Source organism: Ailuropoda melanoleuca, chromosome X, assembly GCF_002007445.2.
Source record: "Ailuropoda melanoleuca isolate Jingjing chromosome X, ASM200744v2, whole genome shotgun sequence".
NCBI classification, from domain to species: Eukaryota; Metazoa; Chordata; class Mammalia; order Carnivora; family Ursidae; genus Ailuropoda; species Ailuropoda melanoleuca.
The window spans coordinates 50,675,441-50,699,704 of record NC_048238.1 but is presented as its reverse complement, the minus strand read 5'-3'; positions in this window follow the sequence as shown (position 1 = coordinate 50,699,704).

Below are 24,264 nucleotides of genomic sequence, written 5' to 3'. Positions count from 1 at the left end.
TGTTGGCCTGTTGGCCAGGAGAAGGGAGTCAGGCAGGGAATCCCAGGCCCCTCCCTGCCCCAGACTGGGCCCAGAAGGGCCTGGCATGCTTCTAATATCGAGCAGCAAATTCAATCAGGCAGATGAGAATTCCTATTATTTTAATATATTTAGAAGAGAGTTTAAGGTGGATTTTGTTCCACGCTGTATATTTTTACAACATGAGGTCAGGCCATTTTGATAAATTCTGTAGTGCAGGCAGGAGGCAGGGCTTGGGAAAGGGTGAGGGAGAGAAAGAGAAAGAGGGGGAGTGGAAGACAGAGAGGCAGAGATAAAGAAAGAAAGAAAGCCAGAGAGACAGAGAGAGACAGATTGAGAGAAACAGAGAGAGAGAAAGAGAGAGAGAGAGAGGGAGAGACTGACTCTCTGTGTGTCTATGGAGCTGTCTTTTGCACGTGTGTCTGTGACTTCATGTGTATTTCTGTGTCTGTTTGTTGTTTGAGTAGACAAATCCATTTGGGAAAAATAGAATGATTTTTCCACCTGCAGGAAGCGAGGCAGCCAAAGGCTGACTGGGGCTGCTCCACTCTGTGGCTTTCAGAAGGCCTTGGGCTGGAAATTGGGTTACTCCTGAGGCCAGGCCCCAGGCTCTGCCGAGAAATTGAGATGCAGGCAGGCTACCAGAAAGGCAGGGGCAGTTCCCAGGAGCCTTAAAGACCTCACTCTGAGGTAATCCTCAGCACAAGAGAGGCCCTGGGCCCCAAGATGCCTGCTGGTTATGCCATATGACTCCTTACTCACCTTCCCTGGGGGGTCCTCAATCCTGCTCTTAGAAGCCAGCACAAATGGCTCCCCAGCTTTCTGGGAAGGTGGCTGAGAAAGCAGCCCAAGACCAATGTCACTGGAGCCTTGTGGTGCCATTCTTGAGATCGGAATGCATGAGTATGGCAGGAGGGCGTTGGCTACCAAGTTGGGAGAAGAGTTTTCCAGTCTGAAGGCTAAGGAATGAATAAGATGACCTTTGGGGGGCTTTGCCAGTACCTAAATAATTGCCTAAAAGAAAGTTTTCACCCACTGTCAAGATCGAGGGAAGAGCGTAGGATGGGATTCTATTTCTGGAGAACTTTCCCTACTTCAGAGCCCAAGAAAAGACCCCCCAGTGGTTGAAGCTGGTGCTGAAAGGCCGTTGGTCCAGCCTGGGCCTGACAGGTGACCTGAGTGCCAATGACTCCATCCCTCTACTCCTGGAGAGGTGCTTTCCATATGAACCAGCTTGGTGTGTCTGCCCTTCGGGCCTTCACCATCATGCAGCTAGTCATTTCCATGGCAACTGAGGTAGGGTCAGCTTTGTGAACCTTTCCTCTAGCGAGGCAGAGGGACCTGGGTCTACTCTTCCTTTGCCTCAGTCTGGGCTCCATGAGGCAGCTAGTTCACAGGAGGAATAGGTCTGCCCCAATTACCTCTTCAGCCTAGCTCGGTGGCCTTTTCCTCCCCTTTTTGGAAGAGGGACAGAAAACGACCACATAAAGGGCTAGAGGACAGAGAAAGTGAGAAGGGGATAAGGAGAAAGACAAAGGCCATGCTGTTATGTCTTCCAAAACACTGTGGACACTTCTTCAAACAGGATTACCAGCTGGCTTGTGGTCTCTTCTAACTGAGAGTATAAGCTTGGGATGGGCGTGGTGGCCTGCGAACAGAGCATCGGCGTCAAGGAAGCTCTGTCTTTGCTTTTACTGGTCGCCAGAAGACAGCAAATTGTTCTATGGCTTGTCCCCCCCCCCACCTTGCCATCTGCCCCACACCATCCTCCTCCAGATTAGACCTAGCCACTGCCACCCTCAGGGATGGCAAGTGTGGCAGGACCAGGAGATCTGGCTGGCTCTTGGTGCCTTAGAAAACTTTTGGCTGCCATCGTTCAAGGGCTGGGGGTCAGGAGATACTCAACCTTATGTTTTCTGTCTCTATCACACCATCGACAAACTTGCATCAGTGCCTACTGTATGCACTGGAGCATCAGAAAGGGGGACTTGAGCAGAGAAGGCAGAAAATGCTTAAGAACTGGGAGCTCCTAAGGGAAACCTTTCCAGGCAGAGGAAGAGTCGGGGTGGTGGGCTTACTGCCAAGGCCTGGAGCCAAATCCGGGGCAAAACAGGAAAAGGCTACATTAGGGTCTGCGTAGCCATAGCAGAGCTGTCATGAGCTACAGCACAGAGCTTGCTCAAGGAGCCCACGAAATGTCCAGAAAGTCCCCAAGGTGGGGACCACAGAGGAGGCAACAGAGGAGGCTGGGGTACTCTCCAGCCTGGATTACTGGGACAGCTCGGAAATCCTCACCACCCCAATGTGGCATGAATGACAGAAATGGGTCCAGAATGCCAAGTCAGTGAGGGGCCTGTGTGGTTCAGCCCAGACCAGGCTCCCAGGATCTGAGCTATGGGTGCCCTGGAGGCATCGCACTCTCTGACACCATGGCCCAGAGGTTTCTTTCTGTCCAGAGAGCACGCAGGCCTTCCCACGAAGCCATGTAAGGGAGAGGGTGTGCACATGCAACATGCAGGCCAATTTCCTCTCTGTGCACCAGAGGGGGTGTGGGCAGCTAACCCTTGCCTGCAGCCTCCACCGTCTGTTAGAGCCAAAGAGAATGAGAGGGGCCGCCACCTGCTCACCCAGTCCAATTCTAAACTTCCATCTCACAAGCCTTTGCTCCGGAGATGGCCCCCAGAGTGCAGCCACCTGGTGTCTCTTTCCCACCTCACCAGCCTCCCAGGAAGCCAGAGTCTTTCTGCCTGGATCTCCAGGCAGTTTTCTGGAGTGCAGGTGAAACCAAGCTCCCTGGAGACCTGGACTCATACGGTCCCTTTTATAGCTACTGTCTGAAACAAGTGTTTCTCTCCCGAGGACTCCTAGTCATCTTGCCCTCCCTGTCCCCCATCCCCTGCCCTGTCCTCCACTCAGCTCCTGCAGCTAAGAGCCATTCCCAGCAGCCACGCAATCTCCAGCAAGCATCTTCCCATCCTCCAGTTCGGCACCCTAGTTTCTCTCAGTGGCTCCCAACGTGTCCTTTCTATGGCCTCGGAATTACTTCTTGGCCTCTGTCCACAGTTTCTTCAAGTTTCCCATGTCTGATGCCGCCAAAGGTCACCAAAGTCTAATTGCTCTGACAACAGCTGCTGCCATAGTGCATCCTGGGTCCTCTCTGGCCCCAGCAAATCGCAGAAGGAAAGAGTTCTGTCCACGTGGTAACCGAAGACTCCCATGATATCTCCATCTTTGTCATCATCGTCCTCTTTCTGCAGAAGGCAGCATTTTGCTCGAGAAAGCCCTGGCCCCGGGTGTTAAAGGGCTGGCTGGTGGTCCCAGCTCTGCCACTGCCTCACTGTGCAGCCTCAGACAGCTCACGTTTTGGGGTTGGAAACAAGCACTTGCCAAAGTCTTTCCAGCTCCGACATGGCCTCAGTCTATGTTTGCCTGGAAGATGTGCTGGCCATTGCTGTGGTCTCACACAGTCACTGATCCCAGCCCCTGACTGTGACTCGCAGGACTGGGCCCGGGGTAAGGCCTACCTCATGTCAGAGGCCTGAGGCCCAGAGGAGGCAGTTTGCTGGCTGCCATGCCAGTTTTGGATTCCTAGCCCCCGCCCTCCTGCCCACCCCTTCTTTGCCTTGCTCCCCAGCCAGCCCCCACTCCTTTGCATTAACCCTCCTTCCATCTGGCCCCGTGGCCCCTCCGTGGCCCCTCTCCCCACCACACCCTTCCCTGAAATGCTCAGCCCTGCTCAGGGATGCACGGGTTCCTTCTCTCCCTCCTTTCTGGCATCTCACCAGCCAGGAATTCCTTTGGAAACAGAGCCTGGAAATCCTCCTGTCTTTGGGAAGCCCTGGCCCCTACCCGGCCCAGCTGCCGAGCCCAGGCCTGCAGCAGGTGTGTGTGTGTCAGTGTCTGGCCCAGGAGATTTATAACCTGCGGCAGGAGGGAGGCACTGCCTTTGGAAGCATTTCTTCTGTCCTCAAACAAAGGTTTGTGGCCAGGGCCCTGGGGGGGGGGGCAAAGAAGCAGAGGAAGCCGCGTTCACCTCCCCCTTCACTGCCAGCCAGCCCCCGTTTCTCCCTGCCTCGCCTTCAGCACCTGTCTCCATCTGGCTGGCCCCGCTCTCACTCTCTCGCTTGCTTCTTCTCTAGGGGCGGCTGTGTCGCTTACTCTTTCTACCTTGCTTCCCTCTCCAGTCCCACCCTTCCGATCCTCCAAATGTCTTTCACATCTGTCCCTGCTTTCCCATGCCCATCAACTCTCCTCAGGCCTCCTTAAATCGCCTCGCCTCACCGCCTGTCTTTGATATCAATAATATTGGTAATCTTGATAATCTCGCCAGAGTGGCCTTCCTAATGGCAAATCTGATTACATCACTTCCCCTGCTCAAAAACCCTTTCAGGGCTCCCTGTTGCCTACAGAGTCAAGTCCTACTGACTTAACTTGGTATTCAGGGCTCTGGCCTCCCTTCCCAGCACCATCTCCCACCCTTTGAAGTCATGAACTCTATGCTTGAACTATGCGGGACTCCCCTTCTCCCATCCTTGCAGGACCCCCCACAGGCACCTCACACTCCCCGGGTCCCAAACCGAACACTTCACTGCCTCCACAGTGTCCTGCCCCCTCATTGGCCTCCTCGCTCTCCCTCACAGCTGGCATCCATTTGGGCACCAGATTCTGTCAATCCGTGATCTCTGCCCTCCTGACACCCCCACACCGTCCCCACAGCCACCAACACGGAACAGAACAGGATCATCTCCTGCCTGACGATTACAGCAGGCTCTCCCCGGAGCCACAGTGAGATTTCAACCCAAGCTCCAGTCAGGTTGTGCTCCTTCTTGAAGCTGTTCACCTTGAGGACCCATCACCTTCCCAGCCCGGTCTCCCAAGGCTACCATTTCCCCTCACTCCTTGCCATGCTGAGCCCCTTTCCTTCTTGGAAACTTAGACTGGGCTAGCTTCTATTGCCTTCAGCCAGAATGCCCTCCCACCTCTCCACCATTCAAACTCCCTGCACAGCTCTTTGAAAATGCTACTTCTCCAGGAAGCCTTTCCAGAGCCGCCCTGTTGGAAATACCAGCCTCTCCTCAAACTTTGCTCAGCTTTCTGGCCACGTGAAGTACGGCAGTTAGAAACACGGGTCCTCTAGTCAGCCTCCCTGGGTTCAGAACCCCAGCTCTGGCACTCCCCAGTTCCCAGGGAAATTTGTAACCTCTTTGAGCCTCAGTTTCTTTACCCATGAAATGGAGATAGTGACAGTTACCGCCTCACAGAGCCCTTGTGAGGCGGAAATGATTAATCTGTGCTCAGTGCTCAGGAAAGTGCCTGCCACAGAGTAAATGCTGTCAGAGTGTTATTATTGCTATTATTAGTAATATGACCTCCTTTACTAGTCTGCCAGACCCTCACAGCAGGAACCAAGTCAGACCCCTTTGGTTTCCCATATTGGAACGGCTCAGAGGCCTTTGCTGACTGAACTGAGGTGACAACCCCCGCCCTCCAGCACCTCAGGGCCCTGCAGAGTCCAGAAGGGAAGAGGGAGGCTGAGAGACACTGGCAATGCCCTCCCCTCCCTGATGTTAGTGGGGCCTGGGGAGCAGGACAGCCATTGCAGTCCCCAAGTCTCCCACCTCTCCTCTGGAGGCCACCGTGCAGCTGAACATCCCCGAGCATGGGGGTGATGGAGACAAATTGGAGGGAATTCAGAGGAGTGAAGTCCCTGAGCCCTTGGGAAAGGGCAGGCCCAGCAAAGGAGGGAGATGAAAGCAGTTCCATGTGTGTGGCTTGGCCGTAGGACAGCGCTGGGTGTGGCGGGGGACATGATAAATGGAGACAGGGATTCCAGCAGTGCAAACAAGCCAGAGGGGGAGATGGCTGGGAGCTCCATGGTGGGGCCACTCTGCTAAGGCAAATGGGCTCTTGAAATGCTAGTCTGAAGCTTACGGGAGCCCCAGGTAGGCCCACAGGCCCCCTCTTTCTATTGTCCTAAATGGAGGATTCTTCACACTGGTTCCCAGGGCTGGCAGTTTTGGACGACCGTGCGGTCCTGACCCTGAGACAAGGACGCCGGCCCCTTCCCTTGTCCTACTCACAGCTGCCTGGGGCTGGCCCTGGGGTGGGCTCAGCTGAAGGTCCGAGGTCTGAGTCCTTGGCCCTCCCTGCCAGTTCTCACTGTCCCACTCTGGGGCTGGTATACATTCCTAACCTGCAGGCCCATGACAGGGCTTGTGGACTCTGAGTCCTCCCTCCCCACCCTCCCGCCCCTGCTTCAAGCCATTGTTTTCAGACCATCAACCTCTGCCCTCTCCTCCCGGGTACTGAGGGGCATCTCAGGGGCATGGAGAGGCCAGGAGGAAATATTGGAAATGGCCTCTCCATCCTCCCCTCCGATCCGGGCTTCATTGTCCTTGGGCCAAGATAAATAAAGCAAGCAAGGGAGAGGCCTCTGCATGCTCACTGCTGATAGCTAAGTGGCCTGCTTATGGGGGTGGTGGATTGAGCATCAGTCTACCCGAGGCTGCCTCCAGCTCTCTTCTCAAAAGACTGTGGCAGAAAGGCAGCCAGGCCAGGTGTCCAGAAGTTAGTGGCATGAGGAGCAGAGAAGAATGTCCCCTCAGTACCCCTTCTCCTGGGACAGAGGCTTCTTGGGGTGCTGAGTCTGAGAGCTCTGGAGGGAGAGCTAGGGAATTTAAAAGGAAGGAAGAATCTAGAGATTGGGGGAGTGGCAAGAGGCTGTCCCCAACTAGAACCCCAGTCCCCAAGCTTCTGATCTCTGGGCTGCCCAGGGTCCTGGGTCCACTTCCTGCAGTCAGAGAGTCTGAGGGCCCTTAGAGTTGGGAACCTGGAGGATCAAAGACCCAAAACCCTCCAAACTGAGGATTCCTTGATGGCCTTTGTTAGGCACCTTCCACCTTAACCCCTGAAGGGTCTTGGACTGCACTCTTGAGGTCATAGCTTAGCAGAAAGAGCACAAGTCTTAATGAGACAGAACCGAGTTCAAATCCAGCCTTCACGCTATATTATTGATGAGCACTGAGCAAGCTCCTTATTCGACCTGACAAGTAAAGCCCGACTTTCCCATCATGAAATGGAGAGCAAAATCACCTCACAAGACCATTGGTAGGAGTTGGTGGGATAATGATGTGCAAAAATCTGGTCCATGGAAGGTGTGGGCTGCTTTTCCTTGCCCTGCACTGGATGTGGCCCATAGGCTACCATTTCAGGTCACCACAGAACTGCCATGTTCCAGAGGAAGGAACTCTTGGCCAGCTGTGACTCCTAGGTTGACGCCAAAGAGTCCCCTTGTCTCCTCTCACACTAAAGTCATAGAGTGACTATGAGAGTACCAAAGGCCTTCCCACCTGGGCCAGGTGGACTCGTCTCTCTGACTCTCAGAGTGCCATTGAAGGAGATTCTCCCCAAGTGGGCCTCCAACCCCTGGGCTGCTCTCTGTTTATAGCCATCTCTGGCACCCCAGCCTCACACACAGCCCTCCTTGCAGTGTCAGACAGACCTCTCTGCCAGCTCTCTCACTGAGTTTCACCCTTGCCTGTGGAGCTCTTTCTGTGGTTCCACACTGTCAGGGCCATCCTTTGTCTTTTGGACTATCCCACGACATCTACCCCATTCAAAGCCCAGAGCCTACTGCTAGGTTGGCTTTGTCATCTGCTTCATTTAGGAAGTCACTGGAGCAAGGATCAGCCTGCAAAGTTCTACCCATAATGGCAAGGGCTGAAGAAAAGAGCCTGGGGCTGAAGGCCAGGAGATCGGAGGTTTAGTTCCAAGTCCTCAACTCACTTCTGTGGTTTTCCTGAGCCACTTCCTCTTTGAACTTTTTTTCCCCCATCTATAAAATGGAGGTTCCAACTCTTGTCCCTCAGGGCTATTGGGAAGTACACAAATGCTAATGAGGTAGGATTCTCAAAGGAATGTTCTGGCACGAGGACCTGGAATTTAACCTTTTGTGCTTAGCTCTGTTCTATGACAGAAGAGTACTCACTGAACATGTAGGGACCCCAGTCCTAACTATTGTCACTCAGCTGCTTCCATTTGGTTAGACGCTAAGATCACCAACTCTGTACAGTTCACTGGGTCATCTCATTTCTTTGTGAGAAAAATTGCTTCACCAGTTCTGAGTCTTCACAATTTGGAAATCCTTTGTGTCTATCCCAAATCCTTCCTACTGCAGTTCCATCCCAGGTCTCCACACTCAGACACTTCCTAGCCTGCCTTCTTTTTCTTCTCCTCCTCAACTCTTGCCCAGCCCTCAGAAGGGAGAATAGGGTTGAGGGCAAAAGGTAGCCTTGTACCTGGCCAGAGAGAACAGACCGTGGGCATGGCATCACTCTTCCAGAAACCTTCCAGCTGCCCCACACCCTCAGTCTCACCCTTATCTCACCCTGGCCCACACTGTCACAGCTGGAATACTTGTGGTCTCTCACCATGCATTGGAACTAGGGCGCCAACCTTGACTTTAATCTCCCCTGGCAGCTCCGTGGCATCAGTAAGCCCCAAGTTTCTGGCAGAGGAAAAATGAAACCCACATTGCCCCAACTAGGTCCAGCCCCCACCCAGCAGAGCCAAGGATATCCTCCAAGGGGCAGCGAGACCCCCCACCTTCCCCTTAAGGCATATGGAGGTGGGGTGGCATGATGACGAGTAGTGCTTCCAGCCACACTCTCCTCCCTGAAGGCACAAGGGTGCACCCCAGCCCCCCAAGCCCTTCATCTCTCTTCTCTCAGCCGCGAGGGCTTCCCTAGCATTTGCAATGGGGGGCAGCTCCCTCCTGAGTTTGAGGTTAAAGGGGACGCCTTCTCCAGGAATCTGTAGCCAAATTGCTGAGCTGTTCACAGTGACCTGCAGATGATGTTTGGAAATCTGATTTGTGATAACATAATGTTCCTTTTAAGTAATGCTGGCTGGAGAGGGAAGGAGGAAAAAAACGACCAAGAAAAACAACCTTATTGAGGTTTAAAAAGGGACGCTGTCGTGGCTGCCTCCTTAATCTCCCAAATCATTTTCCACTCTTCCCCCTCCTCCTCCTGCCCCAGACCTGCTTTTGTTTATAACAATCTCTTGGAAAGAAGATTGAAAGTGAAATCTGTTTCCTTGCTTAAATATATATATTTAAAGGAGGGAAGAAAGCCTTCTTTCCCCAACCCCCTGCCTGCTCTTTGCCTGAGCGCTGTGGGTAATTGGAGGGCTGCCTGCTCTGGGCTAGTCGGTCAGCATGGGCTCTCCAGTGCCCACTCATCACTCCATCACAGAAGGATCATTAAGGCAGGAAAATAGGCTGGGGGAAAGATGGGAAAACTGGAAAGGGGGGAGGGCAAGGGCATCACTTATTCACTGACTCCAAGCACTATTTATGTAGTGGATGGTAACCAGCAGTTCGCTAGTTCCAGAGGAGAATAAATACAGTATGAAGGGACAAAGTTAGACACAAGGCAGGACTTCCATTTTCATTGTTTAGCATACAGTGCATTTGGCCAGTGGTGTAAAGAGTTGAGAAATTTTAGCTGCATCTCTTAATGAATGAGTGACCTTGTTCCCCACACCTCTCTGGGCTAGGGCTTAGTCTGTGACAGAGGGAGGGTTAAGATGAAACATTTGTGTTGCAGCAGGAAAGGATGTGGTGGCAGCCAAGAAGACCTCCCAAAGAGGGGGAGATGGAACCCGTTGGGGGGTGGGGTGGATATCTAGGGAGGGACAAGCACACCTAGTAGAAAGTATTGTCCACCAACACCCCCCCACACACACACCCCAACATACCCATGCGCTCACACCACTTTCCTTCTCTGCTCTTCCAGGGCACGTGCCTGACATCTCAGGTGGCACCTTATGCACCATCCACTGTTTGGCCCTCACCCTAGGCTTCCACTCTTCTTGGACCAGCCTGAAGCCAACCAAGAGATGTAGCAGGGCAGGGCACACTGAAGGGAGAAGGAGGTGCCTAAAGCCTGACATGCAGCCATAATGGCTGCCTGCCAGCCCAGGATGGATTCCTCTGACCCTTGCTTCTCAGGAACACCCACTTCTCTGGACCCCAGTGCTCGGAGCCCTGACTGCCAGTGGCTGTGCTTCAAGAGAAGGAACAGAGAGGGCTTTTTGACATTCTTTTCAGGGAGGCTTGCTCCTCCCTTTCCCATCCAGGGCATGTTATTACTATCAGAAATATCAGACATTTCAACTCAAACGAAAGTCAGGTTAAATGTTCCCACTGCAGAAATTCCACATGGTTCCAGATAGAGAGGAGAAACTCCCCCTTGGTCTTCTTCCGTCTCTCCTTCCCTCCCAGGAGTGGAAGAAAAGCATCAATTTTTTCTGACCATATGTTTTCTGACCATTCAATCTAGCCCTTTCAGCTTATATATGGGGAAACTGAGGCTTAGAGTGAGGAATGGGCTTGCCCAAATTCACTCAGCAAGTTCATGGCAGGACTAGGATGAGGATCCAAGACACCTTGGATGTCTTGATTTCCATCCCACAGTGTTTTTTCACAGCACACATTTGCAACCCTGTCAGTGTTGTCTTAGCATCTCTGATGCTGGGGCAGAAACAAGAAGCAGCTTCTCATAATGCTTGGCCTGCAGAAGTCACTTAATATTGCTTGATACAAAAAACATATAATTATGGGCTAGTCCCTATGCTTCTCCGAGTTTCAGTTTTCTCATCTGTAAAATGAGAAATACAGGGGACACCTGAATGTGTCAGTTGGTTAAGCATCTGCCTTCAGCTCAAGTCATGATCCCAGGGTCCTGGGATGGAGTCCCGCATTGGACTCTCTGCTCAGTGGGGAGCCTGTTTCTCCCTCTTCCTCTGTAGCTCCCCCTGCTTGTTCTCTCTCCCTCTCTCTCTGTCAAATAATTACATTAAATCTTTTTTAGAAATTAAAAAAAACTGAGAAATGCAGGAGGCCATTGTTTTAATCTGCTCAACATCTATTCCTTCTCTTCTAGTAACAGCACTCCAAAATTTTTTTGAGAAACTACCCCTCCCACACTGTGAATTCATGTCAGTCAGCTTCAAGGATTGATGGATGACCCAGGCCTGGCCACTCAGAGCATTTCATCACACTGCACAGAGTAATTGGTTTATGCAGAGTCATGTGACCACAGCTGGGCCAATACAAATCCTCCCTGAAACTTTTGATGAATGTGTAAGGAAAGAGACACTAGGGATTGATCAGGCAGAGGACATAAGCCCGGAGTTTCAGGAGCTCTGTGAGAGGAGTCTGCCTGAGAATGATGCCTACAAAGAGAAATGGCATCTAAGAGATGGATAGGCCTCATTTGAGCTTGGGATCTAGTACTATCTGACCAGACCACCCTTGTACTTTACATTTATGTGAATTAACAAGATCCTGTTTTGGCTTAGACCAGTTTGAGTTAGATTCCTGCCATTTGCAACCAAAAGGAGACTCACTAATGTAGGAGGGATTGGAGATACCCTATATCACCAAATGGTAAAGTTAGGAGAGACCTTAAGTGACTGATTGCCCAGTAGAGACTTAAGGGGAACGTGACAAATGAATCAACAAGTCTGGGAAAACCATGCCCTTCATGGGCTGATATAAGACCTAAACCATTTTGCCAGTTGCATTTCTCCAGCCCTTTGTCTGTAGTAGACAGAGTATAGGGTTTGGAGTCAGTAGGAACACTGGTTCTTCCACTTCCCATCTATATAATTTGGGCCATGTTCACTGTCTAAGCCTCAAGTTTAACCAAAGTAGGTGTCAAAGGGTTGACAGGTCTAATCCAAGGAGAATGGGATAAGACACCATGACAAGACTTGGAATGTTAGGACAGCAGACATTTACAGGATAATTTGCTAAAGGCAGAAAAGATTGGCAAACATCCTTACAGGTAGGTGCAGCAGGGCTGGGTAGGAACACCTCATAGTGTTGTGGTGCACAATCCTTGGGGGGGGTTGCATTCACATAGTCTATGATTAGAAAGGAGCACCCTAGAGCTTTGTAGTGCATAGCCTTTACACCATAGCCCTGGGGCTGTGGCACATTGAAAATGACACCCATGTCTTCTTCACTGAGGCATATTCAGTTTTACTCTTGATATTGTTAATGAAGTAGAACTGCATGAATAATGTTACTGTGAAGCTGTTGGTGGAAATCTAGTGTAATTGGTGCTACGGCAATAGTGTTCTATTGTGGCCAAAGTTCCTAAGACTACCAAAATATTGTCCCAGACCAAAACTAGCTCATCCCATAAGGTTCCCAGGAGAGATATATCCACATAGAACAATAACAAAGGAAAGCAGAATAGCACTTTGCTATTAGCTGGGCTTTGGGCGTCAAACCTCAGTGTGAGCTCAGGTGCACCAGGCCACCAGGCAGGCGTGTATAGCCTAGCCTAGAGTCTTGAGAGTTCTCAGTTGGAAAATGCAAGGCCAAACCCGAATGGATTAACTCACTTTCATTAGCTTCATGGAAGACAGAGACAAAAAAGAGTAATGGCTGACTAAACACTGTCCCTAAGCTAGCACGTGGATTCAGCCACATGGGTAAAAGAGAAAAAGAGGACCAATCCACACCTTTATCCTAATATGTGATGCATAGTGACTTGACCCAATGATTGATGGCCCAATCAGTGTCCTGATAACTGACCAATCTTCCTGGTAGGGGCAGGTGAACAAAGAAAGGGATGGTAGAAGGGTGGTTTTCCCAGCCCTCATCCACAGATATTAGCGAGACCTGGGTTAATAGATAGGTATGGGGAGAGTAAACAGTGGATTGAGTATCCCTAATAGACTCCTTCTCATAAACCAAATCTCTAGAAATAATAGATACTATATGTTTTTTAAAAAATTATTACCATCCAGAAATACACTTAGTGATCAATAGAAAGAGACCATGAAAGGGTAAAACAAAGGCATTTTCAACACATTCAAGCACTCTGAAGGCTGATGTCACAAATCCTCTGTGAAATAACCAATAGTAAATACATTATGCTAAGGAACACAATGAATTCGAACACAAGAAGTGAGATATAGCAAGAAATGAGCAAATAAACCAGTAAATCTGTAGGAGAAGATATCAGTGCAAGAAGTGAGTGGGATGGCAGAATGGGGAGGGTATGGCAAAGAGGGAAAAGAGGTAAGAAAATACATTCTAAGTTTCTTGCCTTGTTTGGAGGGAGAATAGAGATACTGATTGATGTTAAATGTTGACAGAACTTATGTTTTAGTATGTGTATTAATATTGTGCAGGTGAACCCTAGAAGCTTAGAAATAAAATGTATACATTGTAAACCATTTACAAGACACATTTGTAAAACAAAATAACACCAAAAAATTGAAAATAAAAGAATTGAAATATATACTCAAATGCCCATGAAAAGAATACAGGTATAGTAATATTAATGTCAGACAAAACAGAATTCAAAGCAAAAAGCATTACAAAAGATAAAAAATACTTCATCAATAATAGGTACAGGTCACCGCAAAGATATAACTATAAGCCTTTACAATTTAGGTTTAAAATAGAGATCAGCAAATTTATAATTGTAGCATAAAAACAAAACTTCCACAGGAATTATCACATAAGGTACTAACTAACTTACTAACCAACCTACTAACTAAACAAGAACATACAGGACTTAAATAATACAATTAGCAAACTTGAACAAATGTATGTTTATATTAACAAACAGAAAATGCACACACTTTTCAAATGCACATTAAAGACATATAAAAATGGATGATGTATTAAGCCACAAGGTAAATCTCAAGGAATTGATATAGATAAAAGCAGAAATCAATGAAAAAAATGTTTTTAAAAGTTGAACAATAAATGAAAAACAGGTTGTTTGAAGTGACCAATGAAATACATAAGTGTTCTTTCTGATAAAGAAAAAGAAAGAGAAGACATAAATAATAATAGGAATGAATTTAGGTTCTAGAGAGGATTGCTTTATTTTACAAATAAATTTGAAAACCTAGATGAAATTACTTGCTAAGAAATTATAAATTACCCAAATCATCTAAGAAGTAGTATAAAATTGGTTAGACTGATAGCCAGAGAAGGAACTGGAAGGGTAGTCTACCTGTAAAAGTTGTTGTAGACAGCTTCTAAAATGGCCCACAATAATCCCTACCTCCTTGTATTCACACCTTTGGTTAATCCCCTCTCCTTGAGTGTGAGTTGAACCTTGTGGACTTGCTTCTAGTGAACAGAATGTGGCAAAAGCAATGGGGTGTCACTTCTACGATCAGATTACAAAAAGATTAAGTTACTTTTGTCTTGTTGGCATTTTCTGTTTCTCCTTTGCTGGTCTTGATGAAGCAAATTGTTATGTTGTGAGCTGCTCTATGGAGAGGTTCACATGGCAAAGAATTGAGGGAGTCCTCTGGCCAACAACTAGTGAGGAACTGAGGTTCTTAAACCAACAACCCACAAGGAACTGAAACCTGTCAATAGCCACATGAATGAGCTTGGAAGAGGATCCTCTCCCAGTCGAGCTTTGAGATAACTGCAGCCCCTGTCAGTGCCTTGAATGCAGGTTGTGAGAGACCCTAAGCCAAAGGTATCCAGCTAAGCCATGTCTGGTTTCTTGAACTATAGAAACTGAGAGATAACAAATGCTTGTTGTTTTAATCCACTAAATTTGGGGATAATTCATTATACAGCACTGTAAACTAATACAAATATAGACAACAGGCCTGGATAATTTTCTTTATTATGTGAACTGTTTCTGAGCATAGAAAAAGATGAACAACTATCCAACTTATTCTAGGAAGTTAGCCTAACCCTGATACCAAAGGTGAACAAAAACAGGATATGTAAAACATATGACAAGCTAATCACACTAATGAAAAAAGCCATAAATAAACATTTAGCAAACAAAATCTAACAGCATGTTAAATGAATCATAACCATGTAGGATTTATTTCCAAGAGAGTAATACTTTTAAAAAGTATTGAGTACTTATTATATAACTAGAATCTGTTCTAAGTTTGAGGCACACACACACCCCCCCCCACAGTCTCATGAGGTAGCTTCTAGAAAACTGAGGGGGATAGAGGCTGATAAATCCACAGGAGTATGTGGAGGAAGAAGTGGGATTTGAACCCATCTCACTATGCTGATCAACATCAGACAAACCTATCAAGTAATTCAGTATACTGTCATATTAAAAGGCAATCATTATACCACCATTTTAATGGATGCTTTAAAAATGTTATGGAATAGAATACCCATTTCTCATTAAAACAAAAACAAAACGTCTAGGAAACTGGAAGAAACCAGAAATTTACAGCAAAAGTCACACACAGTGGAATTATTAGAAGCCTTCCTTATCAAAGTCAAGAGCAAGATGCAGGTGCATATCATTACCATTCTTTTTCAACATCATATTGAAGATCCTGCCAATGTAATATGGTAAGGAATATAAGTTAACAAGTATAATTATTGGAAAACAAGATATGAATCTTTATCTTTTGCAGATGATATTTTCTATCTAGAAAATCTAAGAGAAACAACTGAAAACTTATTAAAACAAGTAAAAATTCAGCTTTACCAAACAGATGAAAAACATCAAGATTAAACATCAGTAGACATGTTTGGGGATTAAACAACACGTTTGGAAATTGGAGATTAAATATTTGGAGATTAAACAACACATTTCTAAATAATGCATATGGATCAAAGAGGAAGTCTCCAGGGACATTTTTAAAAATTAGGACTAAATCAAAATAAATATACAGCTTATCAAAATTTGTGGGATACAGCAAAATCAGTGGTTAGAGGGAACTGTATAGCATTGAATGCATATATTAGAAAGGAAGAAAGACCTAAAATGCATAATCTAAGCTTCCACCTTAGAACACTAGAAAAAGGGAGAGCAATTTAAACTTAAAGAAAGTAGAAAAAAGGAAATAATAAAAATTAGAGCAAAAATCAATGAAATTAAAAAAAGAAAACAATAGAGAAAACAAACAAAACCAAAAACTGGTTCTTTAAACATACCAATAAAATTAATAAATCTATAGCCAGGCTAATATGAAAAAAAGAGAGAAGACACAAAATTACACATATTAGAAATGAAAGAGAAGCCATGACTACTGACATCATGGACATTAAAAGTATAATAAAGAGGGGTACCTGGGTGGCTCAGTAGGTTAAGCAACCTCCTTCAGCTTAGGTCATGGTCACAGGGTCCTGGGATAGAGCCCCATGTCAGGCTCCCTGCTCACTGGGGAGTCTGCTTATCCCTCTCCCTCTGCCCCTCTCCCTGCTTTTACTCTCTCTCACTCACTCTCTCTGTCTCTCTCAAAGAAACAAATGAAGTCTTAAAAACTATAATAAAGAAATACTATAAACAACTTCATGTTCACAAATTTGATAACTTGGATGAAATGGACCATTTCTTGAAAAATACAAGCTACCAACTTTTACACAAGGAGAAATAGTTAAAATGAATAGCTCTATATCTATTAAAGTAAATTGAATCTGGAATTAATAAAATTCCAAAAAAGAAAGTACCAGGTCCAGATGGTTTCACTGGTGAATTCCACCAAACATTTACGAAAGAAGCTATACAAAATCTCCATAATCTCTTCTAGAAAATTGAAGCAGAAATTCTATGCTCATTCTGTGAGGTCAGCATTACCTAAGACCCAAACAAGATAAAGACATTACAAAAAAAGGGAAACTACAGAACAATATCTCTCATGAACACAGATACAAAAATCCTAAATATTAGCAAACTGAATTCAATAATATATAAAAGGAATTATATACATGACTGCATGGGATTTATGCAAAGCTGGTTCAAAATTCAAAAATCAATGTAGTCCATCCACACATCAACAAACTAAAGAAAAAGCACACATGATCGTATCAATTGATGCAGAAAAAAATTTTGATCAAATTCAACACCTGTTCATTTCAACTGTCTATAAACCAAGAATAGAGGTGAACGACTTCAACTTGATAAAGCACATCTACAAATACGTATGGCTAACATTATATTTAATGGTGAGAAAATAGATGCTTTCCTTTTAAGATTGGGAACAAAGCAAAAATGTTCTCTCTCACCACTCTTATTCAACAGCATATAAGAAGCTCTAGCTAGTACCATAACACATGAAAAAGAAATAAAAAGTCTAGACATTGAGAAGGAAGAAATAAAATTGTCTTTGTACACAGATGACATGATTGTCTATGTAAAAATTCCCAAAGAATCAACAAGAATAACCTCCTGTAACTAAGTGAGTATAATAAAGTTGCAGAATATAAAGTTAATATATAAATGTCAATTTCCTTCCTATATATCAGCAAGAAACAATTGGAATCTGAAGTAAAAAAAATACTCTTTACAATAACACCAAATAATAAAAAATAAAATGCTTAAATATAAATCCAACAGGTAGGTACAGAGTCTATATGTGAAAAACTACAAAAGTGATGAAAGAAATCAAAGAAGATATAAACGAAATGTGTAGATACTCTGTGTTCATTGATTGGAAGACTCAGTACTGTTAAGATGCCAGTTCATCCCAATTTGATCTATAGATTTAACAGAATCTTAATCAAAATCCCATCAAGGAGTTTTATATTGACAAGCTGATTCTAAAGTTGATATGGAAAAGCAAAGATCTATAGTGGCCAACACAATTTTGAGGAAGAACAAAGTTGGAGGACTCACACAGCCAGCTTTCAAGACTGACTATAAAGCTACAGTAATCAAGACAGTGCGGCATTAGTGAAAGAATAGACACATAGAAGAATAGAACAGAATAAACTGGGAAATAGACTCATACAAATATAGTCAGTTGATCTTTGACAAAGGAACAAAGGCAAATTCAATAAATGGTGCTGGAAAAATTGGAAACCCATAAGCAAAAACAATAGAAAAGAAACAAAACAGCAACAATGGCAATAAAAACACATAAACACAGAACTTACACCTCTCATAAAAAAAATTAAATCAAAATGGGTCATAGACCTAAATGTAAAACACAAAACTACAAAACTTCTAGAAGAAAACATGGGAGAAATTTTAGGTGGCCTTCAGTTTGTGGTGAGTTTTTAGATACAATACCAAAAGCACAATCCATGAAAGAAAAATTTAACATGTTGTATTTTATTAAAATTAAAATCGTGTACTCTGAAAGACACTGTTAGAAAAATCAAAAGGTAAGCCACAGATTGGGAGAAAATATTTGCAAAACACATATTTAATAAAAGACCTATATCCAAAATACACTAAGAACACAAAATGCAAAAATAAAGAAACAAAGCAATTAAAAATGAATAAAAGATTGTGCACTATGTAGTATAGACATTTTAACAATATTTGTTCTTCCAATCCATGAGCATGGACTGTCTTTCCATTTCTTTGTGTTATCTTCAATTTCTTTCATCAGTGTCTTGTAGTTTTCAGGGTACAGGTCTTTCACCTCCTTGGTTAAGTTCATTCCTAGGTATTTTATTATTTTTGGTGCAATTGTGCCCAATTTGGGATGTATTCCTTAGTTTCTCTTTCTGCTGCTTCATTATTGGTATAGAAATGCAACAGATTTCTGTACATTGATTTTGTATCCTGAGACTTCACTGAATTTGTGTATCAGTTCCAGTTTTTTTGGTGGAGTCTTTTAGGTTTTCTATATCGAATATCATCATCTGCAAATAGTGAAATTTTTACTTCTTCCTTGCTGATTGGAATGCCTTTTATTTCTTTTTTTAAATTTAAATTCAACTAGCCAACAAATGGTACATCATTAGTTTTTGATATAATGTTCAATGATAACATTAGCTGCATATAACACCCAGTGCTCATCACATCACGTGTCCTCCTTAACGCCCATCACTCAGTTACCCCATCCCATCACCCACCTCCCTATTTGCAACCCTCAGTTTGTTTCCCTGAGTCAAGAGTCTCTCATGATTTGTCTTCCTCCCTTTTTTCCCGTTTAGTTTTCCCTCCCATCCCCATTGTCCTCTGCACTATTCCTTATATTCCACATATGAGTGAAACCATATGATAGTTGTTCTTCTCTGATTGACTTATTTCATTTAGTATAATACCCTCCAGTTCCATCCATGTCGATGTAAATTGTAGATATTCATCATTTGTGATGGCTGAGTAATATTCCATTGTATATATGAGCCACATCTTCTTTATCCATTCATCTGTTGAAGGATATCTCAGCTCCTTCCACAGTTTGGCTACTGTGTTCATTGCTGCCATGAACATTGGGGTGCATGTGCCACTTCTTTTCACTGCCTCTGTATCTTTGGGGGAAATACCCAGTAGTGCAATTGCTCTATTTTTAACTTTTTGAGGAACCTCCATACTGTTTTCCAGAGTGGCTGTACCAGCTTGCATTCCCATCAACAGTGTAAGAGGGTTCCCCTTTCTCCACATCCTCACAAACATTTGTTGTTCCCTGTCTTGTTAATTTTAGCCATTCTAACTGGTATAAGGTGTTATCTCATTGTGGTTTTGATTTGTATTTGCCTGCTGACAAGTGATGGTGTAGCATTTTTCCATGTGTGTGTTGGCCATTTGTATGTCTTCTTTGGAGAAGTGTCTGTTCATGTCTTTTGCCCATTTCTCAACTGGATTTTTTGTTTTTTGGGTGTTGAGTTTGATAAGTCTGATTACTGTGGCTAGGACTTCCAGGGCTATGTTGACTAATAGTGGTGAGAATGGACTTCCCTGTCTTGTTCCTGACCATAGAGAAAAAGTTCTCAGTTTTTCCCCCATTGAGGATGATAGTACCTGTGGGTTTTTCATTTATGACCTTTATTATGTTGAGGTATGTTCCTTTTAAAACCTACTTTGTTGAGAGGTTTTATCATGCATGGATATTGTACTTTGTCAAATGCTTTTTCTGCACCTATTGAAAGGATCTTGTGGTCCTTATCCTTTCTTTTATTAATGTGATGTATCATATTGATTCATTTGTGAATATTGAACCATACTTGGAACCCAGGAATAAATCCCACTTGATCTTGGTGAATGTTTTTTCAAATGTATTGTTGGATTTGGATTGCTATTATTTTTTTGAGAAATTCTATATCCATGTTCATTAGGTATATTGGCCTGTACTTCTCTTTTTTGTGGAGTTTTTATCTGGTTTTGGTGTCAGGGTAATGCAAGCTTAATAGAATGATTTGGAAGTTTTCCTTCTTTTTCTACTTTTTGGAATAGTTTAAGAAGAATAGGTATTAACTCTTCTTTAAATGTTTGGTAGAATTCACCTGTGAAGCCATCTGGCCCTGGACTTTGGTTTGTTGGGAGTTATTTTATTACTGATTCAATTTCTTTGCAGTTATTGGTCTGTTCAAGTTTTTTATTTCTTCCTGTTTCAGTTTTGGTAGTTTATATGTTTCTGGGAATTATCCATTTCTTCCAGGTTTTCTAACTTGTTGGCATATGGTTTTTCATAATATTGTTTTATAATTGTATTTCTGTGGTGTTGTTTCTTATTTCTTTTTTCTCATTTGTGATTTTATTTATTTGGGTCCTTTCTCTTTTCTTTTTGATAAATCTGGCCAGAGGTTTATCAATTTCATTATTTTTTTAAAGAACCAGCTCCTGGTTTCATTGATCAGTTCTGTTAGTTTCTATATCATTTATTTCTGCTCTAATCCAGAGGATAGGTGGGTGGGGGGTTGGGTTAAATAGATGATGGTGTTTAAAGAGTGCACTTGTGATGAACTCCATGTGTTGTATGGAAGGGCTGAGTCACTATATTGCACACCTGAAGCTAATATTACACTGTGTGTTAACTCACTGAAATTTAAATACAAACTTTAAATCATTTATTTATTTATTTACTTGAGAGAGAGCGAGTGAGAGAGAGCATGACCTGACCAGGGAGGTATAGAGGCAGAGGGAGAAGCAGGCCCCCCGCTGAGCAGGGAGCCCAATGTGGGGCTCAATCCCAGGACCCTGGGATCATGTACTGAGCCAAAGCAGAAGCTTAACAGAGTGAGCCACCCAGGCTTTCCAAAACTTTAATTTTTTTAAATAAAAAAATAAAAATAGGTGAAAGATATGAACAGACACCCTCACTGAAGCAGGTCTACAGATAGCAAATAAGCTTATGAAAATATTTTTAGCATAATTTATCATTATGGAGTTGCAAATTCAAACAATGTTACACACCTATTTGAATAACAAAAACCCAAGGGCCCTGGGTGGCACAGTCGGTTAAGTGTCAACTCTTGGTTTTGGCTTAGGTTGTGATCTCAGGGTCATGAAATCGGGTCCCATGTTGGGCTCCACGCTCAGTGCAGAGTCGCTAGTTTCTCTCTTTCTCTCCCTTTGCCCCTCCCCACACTCGCTTGCTGTCTCTCTCTAAAATAAATAAATAAATCTTAAAAAGAATAATAACTAAAACCAAAACCTGACAATAGCAATTGCTGGTGAGTAATGTAGAATAATAACAAACTCTTGTTTATTTCTGATGGGGATGCAAAATGGTACAACCACTTCCGAAGACAGTCTGGCAATTTCTTACAGAACCAAACATTGTCTTAACAAATAATCCAACAACTATACTCCTAGGCATTGACTAAACTAATTTGAAAACTTATATCCATGCAAAAATTTGCACATAAATGTTTATAGCAGCTTTATTAATAATTGCCTCAAACTGGAGAAAATTTTTCTTCAATAAGTGAATGGATAAATGTTTATCCAGTTTTGTAGTACATCCAGACAATGGAATATTACTTAGTGTTAAAAAGAACTGAGCTATCAAGCCACAGAAAGACATGGGTGAGTCTTAAATGCATATTGGTAAGTGAAAAAAGCCAGTCTAAAAAGGCCACATGCCAAATGATTTGATTTATGTGACATTCTGGAAAAGGCAAAGCTATAGCAACAATCTTAGAACAAAAAGATCAATAATTGTCAGGGGCTCAAAGGACAGGGTAAGAGTTGAATAGGTGATTTTTAGGGTGGTGGAAATATTTTTATGATATGTAATGGTGGATATATAACTGCATTTTTCAAAAGCCATAGAACTTTACACCACAAAGAGAAAACCTTAATGTATACAATTTAAAAAATCATTTAGGAGATTGGGGATCCCGGGATGGAATGCAGAATGTGACAAAAATAATCTAAGTGTATTGCAAATGCATGAGACCATGTCACTGAAGGACAAGAGGGGAAAAGGTATTGACACAGTAAGTTTGGAAATCAGCATAGTTTGTAAGACTAAATATAAAAGAAACTGTACGTATGCACTATACTCTAGTCGATAAGGTTGTTTCCTACAGGGGTGTGGGTTAACAATTCTAATACCACTGTACATATATATTGTAATCAAATAACTAAGTGAATGGATGGTAGATGGTGGGAGCCAAATTTCTCACTGTCGAAGTGAGAGTTTACAGATAAGCAAGAGGAGAAGGCAGGCTACGTGATAATGGATTAGAGTTCAAGACATCAGTGTGAACTCATGTTTAACTTGATATATAGATCTAGAGGGTTATGTATAGAATTACTTATAGATGTATATACACATGGATTAGTATACACACAGGTATTTCATTGTTGTGTCAGCTGAGAGAGCCTAGAAGCAATAACATCTGGTGGCACTGAGCATACCTAGGGCCCATAACTTGGTTTTTAATACCGTCCTCCTATGAAAGAAACCAGGGATCCATGAAGAAGTGGCTGATTTTAGGACTAGGGCATGAATTATACAAAATAAACCTGAAGCATCTTGTAGTATCAGAAAGAAAGTACTCAAAAAAAAAAAACCACACAAAATAAAGAAGTTGTGGTATATATACACAATATTAGCCATAAAAAAAGAATGAAACCTTGTCATTTGCAACAACACAGGTGGACGTAGAGGGCATAATCTAAAGCAAAATAAGTCAGAGAAAGACAAATGCCATATGAGTTCACTCATATGTAGAGTTTAAGCAACAAAACAAAGAAACAAAGAGACAAAAAAAACCCCACAAATCACCAAACTTTTAAATACAGAGAATAAACTGGTGGTTGCCAGAAGGGAGGTGAGTGGGGGATGGGTTGAAATAGATAAAGGGGTTGAAGAGTACACTTATCATGATGAGCTATGAGAGAATGTATAGAATTGTCAACTCATTATATTGTACACCTGAAACTAATATAACACTGTATGTTAATTATCTTTCAATATAAAAAATGTAGAGGTCTGAAAATAAACACATACACATACACACACACTCACACACACACACACATTTTTGGTGGGGGGATGTTTAAAAAGGAGCACAGGAACCAACTGAAAAAACACTCCACAATGACCAAAGTACAAATTTGGGCAAAAAAACAAACTGAGGGCTTCGGGGGGGGGATGGGATAGGCTGGTGATGGGTAGTAAGAAGGGCATATATTGCATGGTGCAGTGGCTGTTATACGCAACTAATGAATCATCGAGCTTTACATCAGAAACCATGGATGTACTGTATGGTGATTAACATAATATAATAAAAAAAACCTTAAAATAAAAAAAAGTAGTATTGGATTAAAGCTCAAAGTATAAAATAAATATCCGTAAGTTCATACTGATAGAAATAACGACCGACTAAATTAATAAATGGAGAAGAGACAAATGTCCTGTGCATAAGAACTCCAAATATTTTGTGTAAATACTTTGCCTTCAAGGAAGTGAAGCATAACTCCCCACTCTTTAAGTGTAAACTGCCCACAGTCATTCCTCCCAAAGGGTACAGTGTGGAAAGAGGGGAAAGCAACTTTATAGCGGATAAACCTGACAAACACACCTCAGCCAGATGGTCACAGTTAACATCAACAGTAGTAAGTCTTATTGATTGGTCCCTTTATATGTTGGATGAAAACAGCACTTTATCACTGTGGGCTTCCTCCCCAAAACCCATAACCCTAGTCTAATCATGAGAAAAGCATGAAATAAATCACAATTGAGGGACTTGCTACAAAATATCTGGCCAGTATTCCTCAAAACTGCCCAACTCATCAAACACGATGTCTGAGAAACTGTCACGGTCAAGAGGAACCTAAGGAGGCATGACACCTAAACATAGTATGGTATCCTGGATGGGTTCCTGGAACAGGAAAAGGACATACGGGAAAAATTAAGGAATTACGAATAAACTATGGGCTTCAGTTAATAATGTATTGATATTGGTTCATTAATTGTGACAAATGTACCATAGTCATGTAAATTGTTAAAAAATAGGGAAAATGAGGTGTGGGGTATATGGAAACTCTGTACTATCTTTAGAAATTTTCTATAAATCTAAAGCTC